The sequence below is a fragment of the Notechis scutatus genome, chromosome 2 (genome assembly GCF_049901735.1).
Source record: "Notechis scutatus isolate UNSWTSFEM ecotype Mainland chromosome 2, rNotScu1.2, whole genome shotgun sequence".
In the NCBI taxonomy this organism is placed as follows: domain Eukaryota; kingdom Metazoa; phylum Chordata; class Lepidosauria; order Squamata; family Elapidae; genus Notechis; species Notechis scutatus.
The window spans coordinates 112,251,490-112,275,020 of NC_142010.1; the positions used below are offsets into that span (position 1 = coordinate 112,251,490).

Genomic DNA, 23,531 nt, shown 5'->3' on the forward strand with positions numbered 1-23,531 from the left:
TTTTTAAAGTGTGGGAGGGGAGGAACGCAATTGCATTACACTAAAATATATAATCTACTGGGAGAGCTAATGTGCAAATAAAGATGATCTAATAAAGATGATTTCTTATTGCATATGTTCTAAGTGCTTAGTAAAATAGTAGAAACTTAGCAGGGTAGAAATTTGGGACGTTTTTGTGGAGTTGAGTCACAGGTGTATGAAGAATAAGCAATGAGAAGAGAAACGATTTATGGGAAAGGCAACAATTAATGCACACTGGTAATCCTCAACTTATGATGGATTCCCTCAAAAGGTGGGATTTAACATGGTTTCAACAGCTGCCCCCCATCATGTGACCTTATTTAAGATGCTTGTTAACCTTTTACAGCTGTTTGCAGCATCCTGTGATCACGTGACTGCAATTTACAACAGAAACATGATTCATGATGTTTTTTCTGAAAATTAGTGTTTACTTCCAGTTTTTGGCAAAAATGCCCCATAACAAACAATGGGTTCTCTTAATGACCACTCCAAGATAAAACATCAAAAAATCAGGTCAATCATGGAAGAAGGTGGAGCCTCCTCGCTGACAGACCGTAGATCGTGACTCTCTGCGGCTATGGTCCATGCTCTTTCGTTGGAGAGTCCTGATCATTACGATTAGGGGCTAAAGCTGCCTTGGAGGGGCGGCGGAGTAAGGGGAAGCCGCAAGCCAGGTGGAGGGGAGCCGCATCTCCCCACCTGGGCTTGGTCTTTTTCCCCTCGAAGATGACTGCAGTGGTGGTTTAAAATGGCCACCCTGAAGAGGAGGACTCAGCTGGATTAAGATTTGTGCAGGAGGGAAGAAAGAGGTGGATAACATCTGAACCGGGACAACTGGGCAATACAACTAAACAAAAGTACCCCGGGATTAAGGTAACATGGAATTTTTAAGAAAAGAAAAGTGAGCAGCAAAATTACAAAGGGACAGGAAAAAAAATAAGAAAATATTTTTGACAGCTAAGCAGGGCTTCGAACCGGGAAAGGAAGAAGCTTGAATACAACTCATCTCTCTGGAATCCACACTGTATATCAGATATTAATACAATTGAGCGAGTCCAGAAGGGCCAGATCAACATTGTAGTTCTCTAAAGATTTAATTAAATTGGACTAAAATATTTTGGGAATAAACAGGCATAAAATAAAGCTGGACTTAAGATTGTCAAAAAATAATAATAATAAAAAATCAGGTCAATCACATGATAATCCCCTTTACAACCATCATGTTTTGCTGTTTTATATTTAGCAAGATCCTTAGTCTGTCTGGTCCCTTTCTTAATAATAGATCAGTTCAATAAAAGCAATAATGTTTTATATTTCAAAGTGCCATGCAAAAGGAAACATTTTGATTTGCATCAAACAGAAAGCAAGATTGTCATCAACCTCATACTTTATTTCCTGGGAGGACGCCCTAAATTGGTGCCATCTTGTCTTCTCTCTTGGGCATTGTCTTCCCACGGTGATGACACTCGGAGAAGGACATCTCTGAAGCTCTTCCAGCACAACTAGCACAATACAGAAATAATTACTCCTCCATTTACATCTGGTTGCCAAGTTCAAAAGTAGCCAGAATTAATGATTACTACTCACACCCTGGAATCCTTGACATCAATATAGATCAGAGGTGTCAAACTCAAGGCCCGTGGGCCACATCCGTCCCATGGGATGCTTAAATCTGGCCCACAGGGCCGGCCTGGAAATAGCAAAGAACTGGCCCTTGGTGCCTCTGGAAGCCAAAAGGGGGCACAGGGGGGCCTGGATGGCTTCCTGAAAACACCCTGCCAGCCAAAACCCTAACCCCCATCCCCTGGCCCTGCACCCCATTTTAGCTGGTCGGGTGTTGCAGGAGGTGTCTGTCCTGTCTCCCTCCCTCCGGCCAGCCCGCAGAGAACTACAATGTTGATCTGGCCCTTCTGGACTCGCTCAATTGTATTAATGTCTGATATACAGTGCGGATTCCAGACAGATGAGTTGTATTCAAGTATTGGTCTAGCAAAGGTTTTATATGCCCTAGTTAGCAATTCAATATTTCCAGAGGAGAAGCTTCGTAAGATTAGATTTAAAACTCTTAATGCCTTTTTGGCAATGCTGTTACAGTGAGCTCTGGCACTTAGATCATTAGATATGAGTAATCCCAGGTCCTTGACAGAGTGAGGGTCATCAATGAGGTCATATCCGCCTAGTTTGTATTTGGTGTACTGATATATATTTTTTTACCAATGTGTAGGACAGAGCATTTATTTGTCAAAATTTGGAGTTGCCAATTATTTGACCATTCAGACACATAATGAAGGTCACTTTGAAGAACAGTAGCATTGTCGGTGGTGTTGAATAGTTTTACATCATCTGTGAAGAGGACGCAATTGCTTATAAGGTGCTCGCAAAGGTCATTTATATAGAGTATAAAGAGTGTGGGTCTTAGAACGCTGCCTTGGGGGACACTGCTGTTAACTGGAGCAGGGTTTGATATAGCGCTCCCTATTTTTACTATTTGTTGCCTGTTTGACAGGAATGCAATAATCCACTTATGAAGGGATCCAGAAATGCCGTAAGAGTTTAGTTTTAACAGTAGTTTGTCATGTACCACTGAATCAAAGGCTTTGCAGAAGTCTATGTAAATTGCGACTATTGCTTTACCCCGGTCCAGTAGAGTATGTTTTTTGCAGTGTAGGAGTTGTAGGTTGCGGGACAATTTTTTCCTGAAACCAAATTGTTTTTTGGAGAGTAGGTTGTTTGACTCTAAGTGGAGGGTGATGAATTGGTTAATGGTTGATTCCATGACTTTGCACGTGACACAACACAGTGAAATTGGTCTGTAGTTTTCAACCAGGCTGGGATAACTGTTTTTGAAGATAGGGATGACTGTAGCTAAGGACCATAGGTTCGGTAAGGAGCTGGTTCTGAGGACTGTGTCATATATAATGCTTAGGGGTTCTGCTATGGCAGAGGAAAGCTTTTTTAAAAAGCTACAAGTTGTGTCTTCTATTATATAGTAAGACATGTTGTCTAATCTTTTGGTTTGCCCGAGATGCATTGAATGAAGAGGAATTGTCTTGATCCATGTGTAAAATATATGATATATATATAAATAACAAATGTCCTTTTTAAAAATATTTTTTATTATCTTTGGGGTCGCATGTGGCCTGTGAATCATGAGTTGGACATGCCTGATGTAAGATCTACATAAGCCCTCACCCTTAACTCTTATGTAAGATGTCATTCTGGAAGACATGATGACATAGGTGTGCTACATTAATAGCAAACATATAGGTGCCCTGCCTATTTGCCAAAGTCATTTCTTTCAACCACCCACACACCTAAACCAGCAGGAGTTTCTTCTGTGTTTATGAACAATAGCGTTGGGAACATGCTACAGTACAGACATATAGCATGAGAATATATGCCAAACTCCTTCAGGGGAGGGAAGGGTGGCATGCTGCCCAGATATAATTCCTCTTAACTAATCCCTTTAACCTCACCCATTATGCAGAAACAATGAGTGACCATTTATCCGTGTGTGTCTTTGCAAACTACAGTATTATAGTTTAGCTAGGAGCATATGTGTAGGAAATACATAATAGCTAATAATACTTGTCACATTCAATTTTTATAATTTTACTTCCTTATGCACACTTCACCAAATATATCAAATGGTGTATAAGTGTGTGTGAATTGATTCGGTTTCTTCATTGCTAGTTTTTACCTTAATATTACCATGCAATCTTTGTTTTTTCCACTTTCTACCTTGAGTTTTAAGATAAGGACTTCTATGGCTTACTATTTTCTGCCAGTAGAGTGGTGCCATGTTAATGATTCTGCTCCCTCCTTTTTTATTTCAATTGCCAATTAATCTAAATTGTCTCTATGTATAAACTGAATAGAAAAGCTCTAAAATACAGTCCTGCTATACACCTTTTCCAGTCTTGAACTAGTCCATATCTCCATAAGATGTTTGGCAGTGGGTTAATTTAAATGCTTTGGAACGTACATTTCCTTTGGGTATTTCCATAATATGGTCATGTTCAGTGCAGTTTAAAACTTTGCCTTGGCATATAAAATTTGAATATAATTATTCCATGATCCAGTGAACATTGGCAAGGCACGTTGTCTTCCTCTTCTAAAACCAGTCTATATTGTATATCAAGCAAGTTCTTTTTCCGATTGTTATATGAGGTCCAACCAAATTTTGCTGGCATATGAATCAGGGTTATAGAGCCATATTTGGAGTAGTCATTCTTCATTTTGATTGGGATGAACCCTGATCTTTCTCAGTCTTTTAGCCATTCATTGGTGTCCCATGTTTTTTGACATATCTTTATAATTGCTCCTGTTAGTATTGTTCTGATGGTCCAGAGGATTTTTCTTTGGGCAGTAGTTTCAGTGCTACGTCCTTTTCTAATATATATATAGTTCTTCTTCGATTATTATTTGTTACATGGTTGTTATTTTTTTTAAAAAAAGACTAGTTGTATACAATTCCTCAGTGTCCTCCTGCCATCTGCTTCTTTCATTCCTTTCCCATCTCTGCTGCTATTGGTCCTTTGCATGCAGTGAATAGTTTATGGGTTTTCCTGATGAAGACAAAAATCCATCCCTAGTGTGCTCTTTTGTTTCTTTCCTCCATTTCTTTGCAATGCTCATTCTAGAATTTTGTCATTTTTAAATTTATGTTGAAATTCTGCATTTAGCTGGCTTGTTTCATCTCTGTCACCAAGGCTTTACTTAAACCTTCCTTTTCTCTACTCAAGAGTTTGGATGGATCTTCTGATAGCCATTTGCTTATTTGTATGCATATATTTTTTGCACAAACTGTGACTCTGGTCTCTTTTGCTGACCGTGCTTTTCATTTCTTCCCACAGTTTATCCAAATATTTTCTAGTGAAATTAAATAAGTTGAATGTTCTTCACTAGGATTGCATGTGGAGGTAAAATTTTGTCAATATTTTATTTCCTTGGAGCAATTTTTTTTTTTTGATGTTACAGAAATTGAATCTAAAACAGATTTTGGCTACTTTGGTTGTTGTATAGTCCATCTGGAGATGTCATACCCACAATGTCTTTTAGGATAAATAAATCCCAGCTGATTTTCTTGACAGAACTACAACAAGCTTTCTTCCAAACCAAATCTATCAGTTATTTCTGCTTCTGCTTTGTCTTCAATTTGGCCTTTCAAACCTTCTATGATGGCTGTTACATTTGTTTTGGGTGGTTGTTGTAACCCTTCTTAAATGGCAATGTAAAAGAGTTTCATTCCTCCTTCAGATAGATCTGTGATTGGTGCATACATTAGGAGAATTGTGACATTCAGAGGTTCAACTTGGATTTGAATAGTCATTATTCTGTCATAACGGCAGCTTTCACCTGATTTGCTGGCTTTCTTGTCTGTGATCAATTCTAGTCCGTTCTTTCTGATATCGTCCTAGCCATATTGTCAGTTAATCTGATTGAAAGTAGCCATCTCGAGTCCAGTTCATCTATTTTGGCCTATTTTTGTTCTTCTCATTTCCTTCTAGATCAGGGGTGTCAAACTCAATTACACTGAAGGTCACATCAGGGCTGTGGTTGATCTTGGGGGATTGGGCAGGCATGGCTGACTGGGTGGGTGTGGCCAGCTTGATGCCACTCCCCAAACTGCTGGCCTGTTTCCTCTTTCGCATTGAGTAACCCCTTACATTTTCTAGGATGACCCCACAAGCTAGATCTGACCACATTGCGGGCTGGATGTGGCCGTGGGCCTTGAGTTTGATACCCCTGTTCTAGATGATTTGTTCTTCTTACCTTTCACATGCCAATCTCGTCCATTTTCTTCCAGTGGAGCCCATTCCTTTTCTCACATATTTCATCAGTTTTCAGGATCTCCAAGGGGGTTTCTTCCCTTCCTACACTTTAATTTCTTAGCCTATCTATGCTCTCCCTTTTAGCATGTTTAATATTTTCTTTCCTGCGTGTTCCACTTTCTGGTATTGTCTTTGACCTTTTCTTTGCAAACTTTTCCATTAGAGCTTTCTGACTGAGTACTGAGTAAGTTGCCAACACTTTCTCCATTCCTCCCCATTTATCCTGGCTTAGGACTGGCCTATAGATGAATTACCTGCTATATGGTTGGGTTTTGTTCAACCATCTATGTAGTCACGTGGTGGTAATACCGGGTTTTGTGCTAAAGCTATTCAATGTTGGCAGCCCAGGACTTGTTCTTACAAACGTTTTCAGGTTGGGACATTGCTGCTGACCTGTACCATTCTAAAAATTTCCCAAATGGTAGCAAGGCCAATAACTGATTATATAGCAGGTAAAGTCACGAAATGACATTTGTGGGCACATGGATTAACCTTGTGATTATAGCTACAGTAATAGGGTCTAGCCACTGCAGGTATAATCACAAGGTTAGTCCACGTGCCCACAAATGACCATCTCACGACTGTACCTGCTTTGTAATCAATTATTTCCATTAAATCATTGCTAAGTTAATTACTCTTCCCCAGCATAATATTAAAGTGAAAATTATGGATTGTTTTAAAAGGACGATGAAGGCATAAGATGGCAGCTGCTGAAATTTTGGATGCAGCTAACCATCCATTCTCAGTTCATTTCAAATGGCATCGTCAGCTTAGAGGGAAAAAATATACAAAATACAACAATGCTCCTGAATGTTCCTATTGGTATAGTAAAGGAAATGGGATATACAGTCTTTTTATAGGACAATGGGATAAATGCCACAGCAGATATGAGGGGAGAAAATGAAAGCCTAAAACCCTGGTGCAAATTACACTCTACTAGACACCATCTAGAAGGATGGGGACGACAATTCCCACAGTCCCCAGTGTCATTGTAAAGGCTGCCCATCTTAAAAATGACAAGTTGGGGAAGCTTTTTTTGAGAAGAGAGAGAAAAAGCCATCTTCTGTATAGGAGCATGTCCTCAACACTGCAGTAGTTCTGATCTCAGTTAATACCTTAGAAGAAAAAGTGACCAAGAGTTTTTGATATGCTTGCAGAGAAACTTTACAGCATAAACTTCCAGGCTCACACAGTTAGCATGAACAACTACCTGAACCCTGATTCTCAGTTGGTAAATGCACAGATTTAGAGAATAGCATGACAACATTGGCATCAAATAGCCATAAAATGCAATATGCATGTAAAGTAATCAGGCGTATTAAAACCACAAAAGTGTTTTTCGTTCTTGGTTTTTCTATCCCACGGCTCACGGGATGATTGCATTCATCTTCTGCTATGTCATAATATGCTTTATTATTTTTGCTTAATAGATATAAATACCGACAGCAACTTTAGTTAAATCACGGTTTATGGCTCAGCAGCTCTATGCTTCTCATCCCAATGCTCTGTTGGCATAGCATAAATTTCATTGGTCTTTAAGCCTCACTAAGGGGCTAAGGATTAGTGATGCAATTGCTCCCCCTACTGGTAAAGCAATGACTAATAAGAGACCACATCCGGGTTAGGGCTGCATCCAACAGTTCATTTAGTGACCGTGCAAAATTACAACAGCACTGAAATATGTGCTTATGACTGTTTTGCACACTGACAACCTTTGTAGCATCCCCACAGTCATAAATCCAGTGTCCCAAGATCATGTGATCATGTGAAACGGGAGTTTTGCAATCTTCTGACAAGCAAAGTCAATGGGGAACAATCAAACTTACCGACTGCAGTGTATTCACTTCACAACTGTGGCAAGAAAGGTGGTAAAATGGGGGCAAAACTCGCTTAACAAATGCCTCACTTAACAACAGAAATTTTGGGCTCAATTGTTGTTGTAAATCAGGGGTGTCCAACCTTGGCAACTTTAAGACTTGTGGACTTCAACTCCCAGAATTCCTCAGCCAGCTTTGCTGGCTGAGGAATTCTGGGAGTTGAAGTCCACAAGTCTTAAAGTTGCCAAGGTTGGACACCCCTGTTGTAAATCAAGAGCTACCTGTACTTCAGCGACGTGCAAAAAAATTCCTGACTAGAACCCCATCCCCATTCCCTCTCCTTCTTCTGCAATTTATCTCCTTTGTGCCAGGTTGAAAGCGAGTCCACCCCCAACTATACTCAAAGTACAAGAAGACTTCCATCAAAAATATTTTTGACTCCCTGGCTATTTCAGAAGAATTGCTCACCAGACTGGTCAGCCCCACAGATATATCAAGAAAATATTTTCCCTCCCTGTGCCATATTGAGCAACTTACTATTCTATAGTTACATTTGGATGAATTAAAGTATGATATTGGTAATGACTAAAAAAAAAAAAAAAGATATGAGATTTCCCCCAAATCCTGGTCATTTTCAGAAAAGGGAAAGCTCAAGGTTATTTCTGTATAGCTGCAGCTGGCACCCTCCAGGAATGCTGGGACTACAATGTTCATATTCCCCAGATACCATAACGAGAAAGAATTATGGTTTAAGATTTGTGGGATTATCGCCTCTGAAGGGCACACGACTGATGGAAGCCTCCTGTTGAGCTTTCTCTGTGCCATCCCATAATTGATTCTGTGACACGACTGACGTCTGTGCCTTCCTCCCAAACACAATGAGCTGAAACCAAAACTGAGCAGTTACTTCCACCCAGCAGGATCCTCTTGAATTAAGGAAGTATTTGAAATCTCATCTGACAGGGTAAGATAATAAACAGCATAATGACGTGGTGTCATGCAAAAGGAAGCTGCGCCCATCGAACGCAGCATTTAGAAAGCTTTGGAGGTGTATGCATGCACCATGAGTCAATTCTTGCCACCTGAGGGAAGCAGACATTCCTGAATAATTCAAAATATGTGCAACTCTGCTACTTGGGACCTGACGGACTACCCATAATAGACAAGGGTGGGCTTCAAAAATCTTAGCAAGGGGTTGTTTGCCCGGTTGCTGGGTGGGCGTGGCCTAGTTGGCTTCCTGCACCATGGCGGGGGAGTTGGGGCGTTTTTGCCCTCCCTGGGGCAAAAGCCTCCAGGAGGGTGAAAATGGCCTCCCCAGGCTCTGGAGGCTCTCTGGAAGCCAGAAATAGGCCCGTTTCCGACCTTCCCAAACTTCTTTTTGTTTTTGTCGTCCTCAAGCCTCTGTGCGCACCCTGCACTTGCCTGCATCTAAAACGGGCCACGTGGGGGCTCCTGGGAGGGGTGGGGTGGGGTGGGCGGGGCCAGCCAGGAGTGGGATTTGGGGTTTTTTCAAACTGTGCAGAATCTTAGCTAGATGATCTCCTGAACCCCTGCGAACCCCCAGCAGCCCACCCCCAGTAATGGCACATTTCAAAAAGAAGAGCGGAGTTTATCAACCGGGGCTTCCAGACCGCTCCTGCCAGGAGGAAAGTCTAGCAACATTAGCATGCTAACATGTTATATTTGAGGTCTTCATCTGGTCATCTGACGGTCTGTCTACCTGACGTTCACCGGAAAGAGAGTTGTGCATTTGTGTGATGGAGCACGTGATTCTGAATCAAGATATTATAACACACAGATTAACAGAGTTGGAAGGGACCTTTTAGGTCATCTAGTCCACAATGTCTTGGTATCTTGTGGTTGCTATTTGCAGCTTCCCAGCTGGCTTCTGACAAGCAAACTCAACGGGGGAAGCTGGATTCTCTTAACAACCATGTGATTCACTTAACAACTGCAGAGATTTGCTTAACAACCATGGCAAAAAAAGGACATAATATCGGTTGTGGCTCACACAACAACCGCCTTGCTTAGCAAGACTGAACGGCTACCTGGTATAGATTCTCTTCTCCATAACTGAAGAACATCTGAACATCTGATTTGGTTCAAAGCTTCCACAATTAACAGATACAGTTGCATAAATATAGGACATTTAACGGGGCTCTTTCTGCCCACTTCTCTTTGTATAGCTTGCTTAGGTTCATGAAGAAGAGGACGTAATTTTAAAACAGCAATTAAAAAGATGAGCTATTAGGTCATATAATTCAGTGATCCCCAACCTTTTTATGCCGCTGCCCGGTACCAGCATCAGCTGGCCGCCGCCATCTTTTTGATGAAAAAGTGCTTCCGGTGAGCTTTCTACCCGGAAAAGCTCACCGGAAGCACTTTTCATCAAAAAGATGGCGGCGCCAGCAACCAGCGTCCCGGTAGGACTTGTTCCGCTGGACGGTACCGTCCGCGGACCGGTGGTTGGGGACCCCTGATATAATTAGTTCATATAGTTCCAGTGAACAAAATTCAAAGCTTGTGGCCAGGTCTTGTCCATGAATAGTACACATTTATTGGACACCTTCTATCTAGTCCATTCCCCAATTCTTTCCCATCACTGTCAACCTTACTATCTGTGGATGCGATCTGCAGGTACCTCCACTTAGAGCTCTCAGTCAATCAAGTCTCCAGCTTGAGCTAACCAATATCTGAGGACCAAGAACATAAAACTTGCTAACTACTGTTCTTTTGTGCTGATCCTGCTCCAGGGCATACTAAACCATGTGTTCCCCCAACATATCTCAAAAACAAAACCCCCATAAGTTGTTAACAACAAACACATGCAGAACAACTCCTGTGATTTTTGCAGATTAGAGCCATGGCTTTTTTTCTAGGTTGGGTGAAAGTGAAGGCCCCTAAGCAATGGATTCGAGAGATGGGCAGCACATAAATTTGAGAAATAAATAAATAAAGCAATTGCAAAATACCATTCTTTCTCTCCCCCTTTAATTGGATTAGGGCCCACCTTGTTTTGTAGCTGAGGCTGTGGCTCTGGTTTGAGCCTGTCACCTGGTTGTATGGATGATTGATTATGTTATGCTTGGCTGCTATATGTGTTTTTATTTTTACATTGTGTGCTTTATGCATTTTATTGTCACCAACGGATGTAAAAATGAGATGAGCTGCTGTATGAATTGAATAAATGAACAAATAAACAAATAAAAGCTGACCTCTGTTGGCTAGAACTGAAAATTGATCTGCTTGATGGGGGAAAAAATGTGGTTGTTTTCAGAAAGGAAGAAAATGGAGGATCCTTATCCTTTGCCCATTGTATTATTTTGTTTTGCTATGTGTCTGTACCATCTTTGGACATGTTTCCAGTGCTATGAGCTGGACTGTCCACATGTATGGTAGACCACAATGCTAGAAAGGTGGAAATGTTCTCCTCTTCAACCATCTACTGACAAACCAGCTCAGCTCCTTCATCCAGGGGACCTAATTTTCGCAGCTGAGGAGCTTTGAAGCCGCAGAAGAATTTCTTTCTGTTGCAGCTCATGTTCAGAATATTTGTGGTCATTTTTCCAGGAGGTCTTGACTGCCCTCTTGACTTTCTTATTTTAGAAGATAACCTCCTGGCCTGACTCGATCAGATGAACTAATGAAAGCCCTGCCCGCTTGGTCATCCATCTGATGTTCGGATGAAACTGTTACTACAATCAGCAAACTAAGATCACCTGGGAAATCTTTTAGTTAGTAAAATTTATGATACCATTGCTCTTTTGTATTTTCTGCCTTTATCTTTCTTTTCTTTATGGTTAACTCAGAGGAGGCCCTTGTCTTGCAATTGCCCTGGTGATATTATTTGTAGAATTTTCCTGGGAAACCGGGTATTGTTAAGATGTAAATATATCTTTTCTGTCCACTGCTACCCTCATATGAAGCACAATGCAACCAAAAAATTAAAGACTTTTGATTGTAGTGTTAAAGGCCCTCTGTCTGAAGAATTTAGAGGTCATACAGTAAAATCAGGTGTTAATTTTAGGCCAAAGGGGATCTCAAGAACACTTACATTATTGAATGTGCCATACATTAGCTTCAGTTTATTTTAGGAGTAGGTACCAAAACTGATCAAAGCAATTCATCAATCAACCAAAAATAAATTGCAAATCAAGACATATTCAAAATTGTCCACAAATTTTGAACTTTTATTTTGTGTGTGTGTGTGTGTGTGTGTGTGTGTGTGTGTGTGTAAGTATGGTAGATAAGATTCTGGGGGCAAAAATGGCTGGTTTTTCTCATGGAGGCCATTCTTAAGACTCTCACAGAGAAGCTGTTGGCATTTGCTGTTATTGGTGGAAAGAGATTTGTTGGAACTGGTGCACCTTTGATCCAAATTCTGCATAGTTGAGAGTCCCCATGTTCTATATTTCTTTGACTAGATTGTTAAAAGCAACAATTTCTCTTGACTCAACAGAATTGGATCAGTTGGATTATACTAATTACATGCCTAGACCTCATAGCCAGATGAGGTTCCTTTTGGAAAGACTGTTGTGAAACCACTGCCGGTTTTACCCCTTCCAATGTTTGTCAATATTCAGCTCTTAGGGCAGAAACTACTGCAGCTGATGGAAAGCTTCTTTTCCTCAGTTCTCCTTCTAAGCATGGGGAAATAGCTCTTTTGTCTTGCAAGTCTGCTTCTCTTTCATCCTGATCACTTAAAAAAAAAAGTTGTCTTGTAGCTTCATCTTGACAACAATGCTTATTCAACAGACTGATTTATTTTACTGGAAAAGGGAAAAGAGGGCACCCAAGGCTATGGTTGGGTATGCTTTACAATCCCTATATTCTCTTCCCCTTCTCTGATGTGGCTTGACAGCTGAAGTGCTGCTTTGAGACAAGACGTTTATCATGAAAATGTCTTGCTTTGTTCATAGATTGCATAGGGACTTAAGTGATTGTGTTCTATTTGCAATTCACCTGCTGCTTCAGGGCACTTTCTTTATCAAAGAACAGCCATTAAGAAGTAAAGACCACAAGGCTTTTTCATGGATAGTCTTAGAAGCCTTTCATCTGTAAGTAGATTTGGGTTCACCCAAAAAACTAGTTTTGATTGTGTTTGAAGGTTAGTTGATAGATGCTTCCTTCTGAAACCCCAGGGCATAACTCCAGGGCATGGACATAGCAGAAGGTAAATGATAGAAAGTGCAATACCGGGAACAGGATTCTTAGCTGACTCCCAGGTTTCTCAACATTGCAATCTTTTTTCTTCTTCAGACAGGCTAATTGATACCTAGATTTAGAAAAGAATATGCTATTTGATTTCAACTTTCTTCAGCCCACTCCACAGAAGATTTCTTAACAGTTGCACAACCTCAAGAAAGTATTTCATTCAAGGACTTTTGAATGTATAAAAAAGTGACATTCTATCTTAGTTTGGTGTGTACAGCTGTTGAATCAGATGGGGAAAACTCCACCAGAACGTCATTTAAATACAGATTCAATTTTCAGAGGAAGTATTTGCAAAATACAGGAACAAAAATTTGAATGGTGGCTTTTCCATCATTTGTTTGTGTCCATTAGTTTTGCTTTGATCATTTCTTTCCTTCACCTCTCTTAAATCAGAATGTTACACAACGTGATCAATATCAAGGGGTGCCCAAATAGAGCAATTCATTATTTCCACTCATGTCAACATCAGATATTTGCCTAAGTGCTATGAAGAAGCTGAATTTTTATTCCATTGACAATGCAATTTGCTCCATGAAAATAAGCCTTCTACTGTCATTTCCTATTTAATTGTTTCAGACTGCTTTTGATTTTAATAAGTAAAAACAGTCCCTTTTTTTGCTAATTCATACCACTGGTATAAATAACCACATTCTTTCTATTTTAGTATTATGAATCTTTATACCTGCCATAACTGTTGAAAACCTATATGTAATGTGTTGGTCTTGGAGCAAGGATTGGTATATTAAATTAATGCTCTATATCAAATTGAGATGCTAGCTAAACCCAAGTCTTGCTGGCTTCTTTAAATAATAACATGTATAAAATTGCTAGATCCTCTACTACAGGGCTGTCAAACTCCTGGCTCATGGCCCAGATGTGTCATTTGCTGGCCAGGCCGCCGCCCCGTTTAGCAAAGGGGAAAAAAAGTCCTGATACCTGACATGACACCACCATGACGACGTGAGTTTGACACCCCTGCTGTACTACGTCAAGCAAGTTGGAAAGAAACCCCATCATAAAGGGAAAAAACCCAAATTCTGGCAACTCAAGATGCTTATACAGGTACAATTGAACCCAAAATTCTTGTTGCTAATAAGACAGTTGTTAAGTGAGTACTTTGCCCCATTTTATGACCTTTCTTAACCTTGTTAAGTAAATCCCTGTAGTTAAGTTAGTAACATGGTTGTTAAGTGCATCTGGCTTCCCCATTGACTTCATTTGTCAGAAGGTCTCAAAAAATGACCACATGACACTGCCACCATCATGAATGTGACTCAGTTGCCAAGAGTCTGAATTATGATCAGAGGACCATGGGGATGCTGCAGTAAGGTTAATGCCATTGCCCAGAAGATCATTGGTTGCCCTCTGCCCTCTTTGGAAGAGCTTTATAGCTCCCGCTGCCTTAAGAAAGTTCAAAACATTCTCAAAGATCCATCTCATCCTGGGAACCCATTTTTTGAACTATTACCATCTGGCAGACGGTACAGAATAATAAAAACAAGGACAAATAGGCTGAAAAACAGCTTCTATCCCAGGACAGTAGCTGTTTTGAATTCTGCTGTATAGTGCAGTGTTGATGTGGTGGTGGGGATTTCCGGTTCAATGTGTGGAGGGTGAAGAACATGCGTTTGTGTTTACTTTCATGGTCATGATGTGCACTGAAGATGGTTTATTTATTTATTTTTGTCAATTGCTTACAAGATAATAGGTATAAGTAAAAACATAGGTATGAATACATGGATACATATAAGAAAAATAAAAGAAATAAAAGAAACAATAGGACAGGGATGGTAGGAACGTTGATGCGCTTATGCACGCCCCCTACAGACCTCTTAGGAAAGGGGTGAGGTCAATAGTAGACAGTCTAAGGTTAAAGTTTTTGGGGTTTGGGGAAGAAACCACAGAGTCAGATAGAGTATTCCAGACATTGACCACTCTGTTGCTGAAGTCGTATTTCCTGCAATCAAGTTTGGTGCGATTAACCTTGAGTTTGAATCTATTGTTTGCTCTTGTGTTGTTATGGTTGAAGCTGAAGTACTCATTGACAGGTAGGACATTGCAATGTATGATTTTATATACTATACTTAGATCAAACCGAAGACAGCGTAATTCAAGGTTTTCTAGGTCTAGAATTTCGAGTCTGGTGGCATAAAGTATTCTGCAATGAGTAGAGGAGTGGAGAACTCTTTTTGTGAAATATTTCTGAACTTTCTCAACTGTGTTAATATCAGATACGTAATGTGGGTTCCAGACTGATGAGCTGTATTCGAGTATTGGTCTAGCAAATGTTTTGTATGCTCTAGTTATTAGTGTAATATTACCAGAGAAAAAGCTATGTAAGATTAGGGTAACAACTCTTAACGCCTTTTTGGCTATGTAGTTACAGTGGGCTCTAGCATTTAGATCATTAGAGATGAGTACTCCAAGATCCTTGACAGAGTTTGGATCATCAACAAGGTCTTGACTATTCAGCCTGTATTTTATTTTCTGATTTTTTTTGCCAATATGTAGGACAGAGCATTTATTTGTTGAGATTTGAAGTTGCCATTTGTTTGACCATTCTGATACATAGGCAAGGTCTTTTTAAAGGGTAGCAGTATTGTCTGTGGTGTTGAATAGCTTTACATATCAGTGTTTGATTTCATTGTACGAGGTGCGATGATAATAAAGTAAACTAAACTGAAGTGTGGAAAATAGTCACAACTCACTTTCCCCCCTCCCCAGTGCTGTTGTAGCTTCAAACAGTCACTAAACTAAATTGTTGTAAGTTGGGGAGGACTACCTATACTTTTCTGAAACTGAGCAATTTCGGTTTACCATGGAAGCCTCGGCAGCTTCAATAAATGATTTGTTCCTTTCTCCAATATTGTGCAACTTTATAGGCGTATAACAAGACTGCAGAGAATCCACTCCCAGAGGATTCTTATTGCAATTCAAGAGTAACTCTAAAATATATGAAACATTTTTGAGCCACTTCCCAACCACAACTATACTAAGACTAGGGACTTGGATAGGAGGAGTGAATAGCCATTGTGAAACACTTAGGGAAAGGATTATGTATGGGCAGCAAAATCTGTAGAAAAAAAGAGACATTGGATTTAGAATTCAGCTGCACAGATCTCATCAAATAAAGCCATGGTTTGTTTTAACAAAGGTTTGTTGAACTAGTTGTAATGACTGAGATCAGACATCCTACTAAGAATTGTGATCGTATTATAGATGTATCTTAATTTAATATTTCAACTCATATATTGTACTATAGGGTGTGTGTGTGTGTGTGTGTGTGTGTGTGTGTTGTATATATTGATGCTTTAAAGTTATATTTGTGTTTGTGGATATAATGTGCTTTATTAGTGTTGTATATCAGTAATTGCATGATCTCTGTAGAAGCATAAATAAATAAATAAAAATCCCACTAGGAAAATCCATTTATGATCTCTACAACTAATTTTCACTGGCAGGAAAGAGCAGCCCACGAAGGCTTTAAGAAGAAATAGCCAGATGTTAGAAGCATGGTGCCAGGCAATGCAAGTGTAATAACTGTAAAAGGAATGGCTTCAGCTCACTTTTTTTTTCTCTTCACATCCAAACCAGACCAACAAGTTCTAGGAGGGACATGGGAACGTCAATGTTGGCAGCTTCTCAATTTGCCTCACCTTGATGTAATGCTAAGTAAGCCAAGGAAAAATATGTGCTGGATTTTGGAAAGGCCTTGAAAAATTCCAACACATTCTTTGGATGAGATCCTCTCTTCACTAGAGTTTCTGAATTAGAGGCAGTTCAGCTGCCACTAAGGATGCTAAATTAGAATGATAGACTTGATAGCCATCACTAACATTGTTGCCTTCACAAGGGCTCTTTACATGTAAGGGAGGTATGGCTCTCTGGTCAGACATTCAAAATAATAATAATAATAATAATAATAATAATAATAATAATAATAATAATAATAATAATAGTAGTAGTAGTAGTAGTAGAAAGTAAAGTAAAACCAACTACCCTCCCTACCGATACAGCACATTTAAATTAACTAAGTTATTTTATATCCCACCTTTATTCTTTTTATAAATAGTGCAAGGTGGCAATAAATCTAATACTTCTTCCTCCTATTTTCCTCACAACATCAACCTTGTGAGGTGGGTAGGGCTGAAAGAGAGTGACTGGCCCAAAGTCAACCCAAAAGCTTTCATGCCCAAGGCAAGACTGGAACTCAGTGCCTCCTGATTTCTCGCCTAGTACTGGCTGTCTGGCTGTCATAAAATGTTTGTTAAAGAAATGGGACACTGCATGTATTTCTCTAAGGCTGATGTGGCTGGCTGGGATTCAGACAATTGGTAGCCCAGACATGGGTAAAGGAAGCTGGGTTTGTTCACTCTGGGGCCAAGTGGGCCACAGAGGCTTAAAAACAAACGCGCGCAGAAATAACAAACATTCCTGGGCTCTGAAAGAAGTAGGCTAAATGCTTCCATTTGAGAAAGTCTTTCTTTAGCATCTGCTTATTTTGAATTTCCTTGAAACCCAATCACCCGTAAAGGGATTGTTTTTCCTGACCTACTTTGCTATAAGGCACCACCTGAACCCATAAGGTAGCAGGAGGTGGCTGGATTCTGGAGGACATGACACCCAATGGCATCTTCAACCCACTCCTAGCCTGTCACAAAGGCAACCACCACCCATCTCTCTTTGCTGTTCTGCAAAAGGCCTGTTCTCCAAGCTCTGCCAGCACATGTGGGGTTGAGCTATCCATCTCCCTGCTCCCAAACCCGTGCTCTCCTTCCTAATAAGCAAAGCCTCTGTCCCAACTGGGTGGGTTGGGGGGAGGGGGGAGGCAGGGAAGGTGCTGTTTTTGCTCTTTGCATTTTGATCAATGGTTGCTGCTTAGGGTAACATGGGAAATCAACTTATTAATCAGTTTATCCATTCCTTTTCCTCTCCATTTCCTTCCCCCTTTCCTTTCCTCCTTCCTTTCCCTTTCCCTGTTCTCTCCTCTCCCTTCCCTTCCCTTCCCTTCCCTTCCCTTCCCTCCTCTCCTCTCCTCTCCTCTCCTCTCCTCTCCTTCTTCCTTTCCTTTCCTTTCCTTTCCTTCCTTCCTTCCTTCCTTCCTTTCCTTTCCTTTCCTTTCCTTCCTTCCTTTCCTTCCTTCCCTTCCTTTCCTTTCCTTTCCTTTCCTTTTTCCCTTCCTTTCCTTTCCTTTCCTTTCCTTCCCTTTCCTTTCCTTTCCTTTCCTTCCTTTCCTTTTCCTTCCCTTTCCCTTCCTTCCTTTTTCCTTCCTTTTCCTTTCCTTTCCTTTCCTTTCCTTTCCTTTCCTTTCCTTTCCTTTCCTTTCCTTTCCTTCCCTTCCCTTCCTTTCCCTTCCTTTCCTTTTTCCTTTTCCTTTCCTTCCTTCCTTCCTTCCTTCCTTCCTTTCCTTCCTTCCCTTCCCTTCCCTTCCTTTCTTTTCTTTTCCCCCTCTTGCAGAAATTCCATTAAAACAGGACAAGAGTGGAGGGATAGGAAGGTAAGGCTGGCCAGTAGGAGGGCAGAAACAAGGAGGAAGGAAAAGCTTCTGTGTATGTGTGTTTGGGTGTGAGTGTGCAGGTGCACTCTTGCAGGTGAGTGAAGCAAAGGAGCCCCCTAAACCTATAATTGACAATTATAAAGAAGAGAAACATACACACCCCGCTCCAATTCCGCCTTTTCCTCCAGGAAAATTGGGAAGAGTACAGATGATCTTCCAGTTCTCCTGGACCAGAACTCCTGAGAAATGTTTTGGGTCTGTTGAACTTTTCCTAAGGGGCTTGTAAAGCCAAGGCTTAGGAGAAAACATCTCTCGCAAAGGCTGGAGTGACATTGACAAGGTTATACCAGGAAGCCTTTCTAACTCAAGGAACTGCAGGATCAGTGAAATGACGATGTACAGTCCTTGATTTACAACTATCCATTTAGTGATTGTTCCAGATTACAACTGCACTGAAAAAAAATGCCTTATGACCCTTTTTGCACATCTACAACCATTGTGGCATCCCCATGGCCACCCTTGGCAACTGGCATATATATATATTTATGATGGTTGCAGGGTCTCAATGTGATCCCCTTTTGCAACTTTCTGACAAGCAAAGTCAATGGGGAAGCAACTGTGTCATTAATAACTGTGGTGATTTACTTAACCACTGGGGCAAGGAAGGTCGTAAAATGGGGCAAAAGACCCTTAACAACTCTCTTGCTTAGCAGTGGAAATTTTGGGCTTAATTGTGGTTGTAAGTTGAGGACGTGTCTCTGTACTGTACTGTGAAATGGTCCCATGAATGAGCAACTCCTGCACTTACCAAAAGGGTTGGATTAGATGACCTTTAATGTACCTTCCAACAATATGATTCTTTGATGCAAATGAAAACCACACATCTCAAAGACTCCCCTTGCATAGGAAAATGGTTGTTACTTGCTTTCCTGACATGGCTTGTAGAGGTCAAGAACCAGGGAGACTACACAAGACTCACTTCTAGCTAAATACCCACTTAGCCAGGATCATTGTCAAAGCTAGAAATCCAGACAGCAATTTTTAAAAGGCATTTTCAGCTGGCATCAAGCAGGAAAGATAAGTGGTTTAAATCTGCCATACAGAATTTCCCTACATTCAATTGGCCGGCCTGAAAATTATGTGAAACCATGACCCGTTAAAAACGGTCTATTAAAATGTATCCAAATGTCATACAACACCTGCCCAGTAATTCTCACCTGAAAATTTCCAAGGGTACAATTTTCAACTCCCAAAGTTTTCTGCAATCCTAGTGCAGCCTGGGAGCTGAAATCCACACAAGTGAGAGTTGCTGAGTTTGGGAAACATTTCTCTAAACCAAAACCTGTGAGGGGGGAGTTATCCTCTGGGCTGGTCCTTCCCTCTTCCTACCTGCATATCCTTCCTCCACACATGCTGTATGCACACATGCTATAAGCTTGCCAACTGAACAATCACACCCCTCTCTATTCCATTTGATCTCTCTTGGATGCTGAGTGGAGGTGACACCAACTATTACACACATCTCACATTCAGCAGCAGCTGAGAAGCATCCTTCCTTTTCTACCCATATCCAATCAGTTCAAGACCCACCTGACTTTCAGTCCCCTCCTTTGTTTATCTTTGTCTTCATTACATAAAGTTGTGCTGTTTGAATAACTTTATTGTCAGGAAAAATGGCTTTGGGCATCTCCAACAAGGGAGGGTCAAAACAAGTATTTCATCCAGGGGATTAGCTTCCTTAGGAGACACACAGATGCATTTTTTTAAGTGGGCCATTTGGCTCTTCATTACATAACTGTTGTTCTAACAGGAACCTTTTCAGATCAATGAAGCAGAAACACTCAGATGAAGGCTGGTCTGAACTACAGGACTGCCGGGATGAGTTTCAGTTCACTCCTCTGAGCCTGTGTGGGTGAGCGTGGGCACGCACATGCATGTGCACCTGTGATATCACCTTCAATATCCAGCCAGCAAGTAATGAAGGCCTTTTGTAGGGTGCACCCAGTAATCCTATTGCTCCAACTTCACTGGTGACTGCCATATGCAACGGAATCGGTGGAGGCCAGTAAGGACAGGCTAAGAAGGTTGATCTCCGTGGCAGAAAAATAAATAAACAAAATCAAAATCCTCTCCACTTGTTCTACTTACAGAACTAGAGTGCTTGCCAAAGGCTGAACCATTCACTGGTATTGTACTGGGGCAACTTTTTAGTGGGGCAGGGCCTTCCCATTTGAAGATTTACTGATGCTGCCCCTGGCAGCTGCCATCTGACCAGTCATTCAGACTTCATCTAGTGGTATAACGTGTCCTGAAAACAGGATATCTGGAGCATCTCTTCCTTTGAAGTTAGGTTCTCCTCCAACCCTCCTTCTCTTTTCAGTCCTGGCCCCATGGTTCCAAAATGCACTTATGGGGGAGATACATGTGGCCCTAGGGATGCGAGGTCTATGATGTTTTACTGCCTATTATACTGAGGCAGGGCTTGCCAGAGAAGAATTCATCAGATCAGTTTCCTAAGCTGCAGTACTTTATATTGATTGAGAGGTTTCTGATAGGTATCATTGAGAATGATGGCCCGATTCATCTACTGAACACATGGCCCTTGTTCTTTCTTTCATTCTTTTGTTGTCGGTTGTACTTTGATCACTATAGATCCCAGAAGAATTTATGAAGATTCTCCCCCCCCCACCCTTTCTAGACATCTCACCCAATCTGGCTCTTTGTGAATTAGATAGAGGAAGTGGCAAATAGAGTGGTTCAATTCATGCCAGAAGTTAGCCTCTCCCCATGTACAACCCTCCAGATAGGAAGTGGTTGCACATCCCATAAAATCCCAGCCAGCATTCTTGCAGCAGATCCTGAGAATTACCTTCCCGGTACATTTTGGAGCCCAGCCAGTTAGAGATGGCTGAACCCTAATGCCATAGCTGACAGACTTGAAAGCTGGTTGCATGTTTAGTGATACCATGAATCATTTTATGTAATAACTAGTAAGTGAGAAATCACATGTCTGGGTCTGGCACGAAGCACGATACCTTCCAAAAGCCAAATGCATCAGATATATAGAGCAAAAGTACAAGTCAGGTTTATGGCAGAGGTCCCCAACCTCCGGTCCGTGGACTGGCACTGGTACGTGGCATGCCAAAAACCGGTCTGCACAAACAAGCAAAACCCCATCCACAGGATGCTAGCAATACACGAAACCAAACCCCTCTGGTCCATGGAAAAACCTCTCTCCACAGAACTGGTCTCTGGTGCCCAAACGGTTGCGTGTGTGTGTGGAGGGGCTGGTTTTTGGAATGGCAAGCCTTTCTTACAGCAAAAAAACCCTCCCCCAATGCACCTTTAATCCTTTAGCTAGCCTAAGTCAAGGCATATTGTTTAGAAAGACTGGAAAAGTTAGCACATTGTGCCACTTCCTTGGAGCTTGCAACTTGTCTGAGTGCTGGATGGCTCAAGCAAAATGGAAGTGGAACTCAGGGAGCTTGCCTGCATTTCTCAACTCCCTGCATTAATTTCTTTGTGACTTTGGGCAAAGCACTGAATTGCCTCTTGTTGTTTCCTCACTTATAGAATGAAAAATTGCAGAGATGGAATGCTGATGATTAATTATCTGGTGTGCCTATCCGTGGTTGAGATATTGCAGTCATGAGATCAATCTGGTTACCATCAGTGAACTATTGGAAAGTGGTTTGCACAGAAAAAAAAAAAGTGCCCCATCTAAAATATCAATAGAAGGATTAATGCTTAAGTTGGAAGGGATCTAGGTTGTTTTGGAAGGAAAGTGTGGGAAGAACATGATCTATGTTGAGATGACAATTCATATCATCTTTAAGATTTGCTTGTCATCAACAAGGTGTGGTAGCAACTCTGCTATTATCTTACCAACTTGAAGTTAAGAGAAAGTAAAGAGGAAGTTAGGGAGAGAATATGACTCAAAACAAAAGGGTATGGGGCTTGAACCCAATCACCCCAGTCTATATTGTTTTTGAACTACAGCTGTTTCTAGAATATAATATGGAGGATTGGTTGGTATGAGAATTAAAAATGTGAGACTATAATTCCACTTCTGAATAGCACATCAAGAGAAATTCTACAAAATGTGGGTAAGGCCAGAACAAACCTAAGTGCCAAGACAGAATCTAAATTTGGATCTGAATTACAGATTGAATTAAATGCTACTAAATTGAATGACATGAGTCAAATACAATGAATATAACTACTCCCCATAATGATTTTCTCTGTCTTATGAAAAAACAAAAACAACTCCAGTGTGGTGGCAACATTTGGAATGTCTGTGAAAGTGTAGTAAAACTTTGAGAAGCATCGTAGAATTGGAGCACCATAAATGGGCTCCAAAATCTGGATAACCACCAGATGGCAGCAAAGAGTGAAGAGTTTAGAGTAGCCCTAACAGACTAGTTTGGGGTCTCAGTGGGTGCACCTTTCCCATACAGTTACACATTCCAGCAGCGCAGGTTGACATTTGCTTTTCTCTTCCCAAGGAATCAACGGAGGTGATGTCATGCCTTTGGCAGTTCATAAACATTCTACCATTTCTCAGTTAGTAGGACACAGTTGCCTTAGTATGTAGTGGAGCAACAATTAGCCAGTGCCCATCCCTTGGATACCAAAAGGCTTATTGCATTATTATTAAATACGCAAATCAGCCGTGGCTTATATGTTTTCTATCCTCCACTTGCAACCTCTGACATATCTCATAGGTCAGTTGAAAGGACAGTACTTTATGTTTTTGGAAATTGATCAAAACTATGGAATTCCATTGGCTCCAAAGTCTACAAAAGCCAACATCTTTGGGGAAATGGTTATAAAATTGGCTTTCAGTGAGAAAAAGCTATTTCCTTTCTGGAAGGAAGGGTTTAAATAGATGTGTATAGTTAGTTCTATGAGATTTGGCATCTACCTTCCCAAATGCTGTCATAATCTTGTGTGACAACAGATGGTGCTCTCTTTCTCTATGATTTTATGCAAATAATATTGCTTGCCTGTATTTTCTTACTTTGCTTAACTCAACGGACACTCCTAAGTAGAAGCATAAGTTTTTGCCACTGAAAATCTTGCTCACTCCACTGGGATTTCTGAAATTTCACCAGATCTATACTTCCTCATTTTTAGATTTTATTGGCA

At 40.9% G+C, this 23,531-nt stretch overlaps 1 protein-coding gene across 1 annotated transcript in view; it reads right to left on the minus strand.

Annotated features, from left to right (window-relative positions):
- OTOP2 (otopetrin 2) overlaps positions 1 to 23,531 on the minus strand; it is a 56,435-nt gene that overhangs the window by 26,968 nt on the left and 5,936 nt on the right. The window lies entirely within an intron of this gene.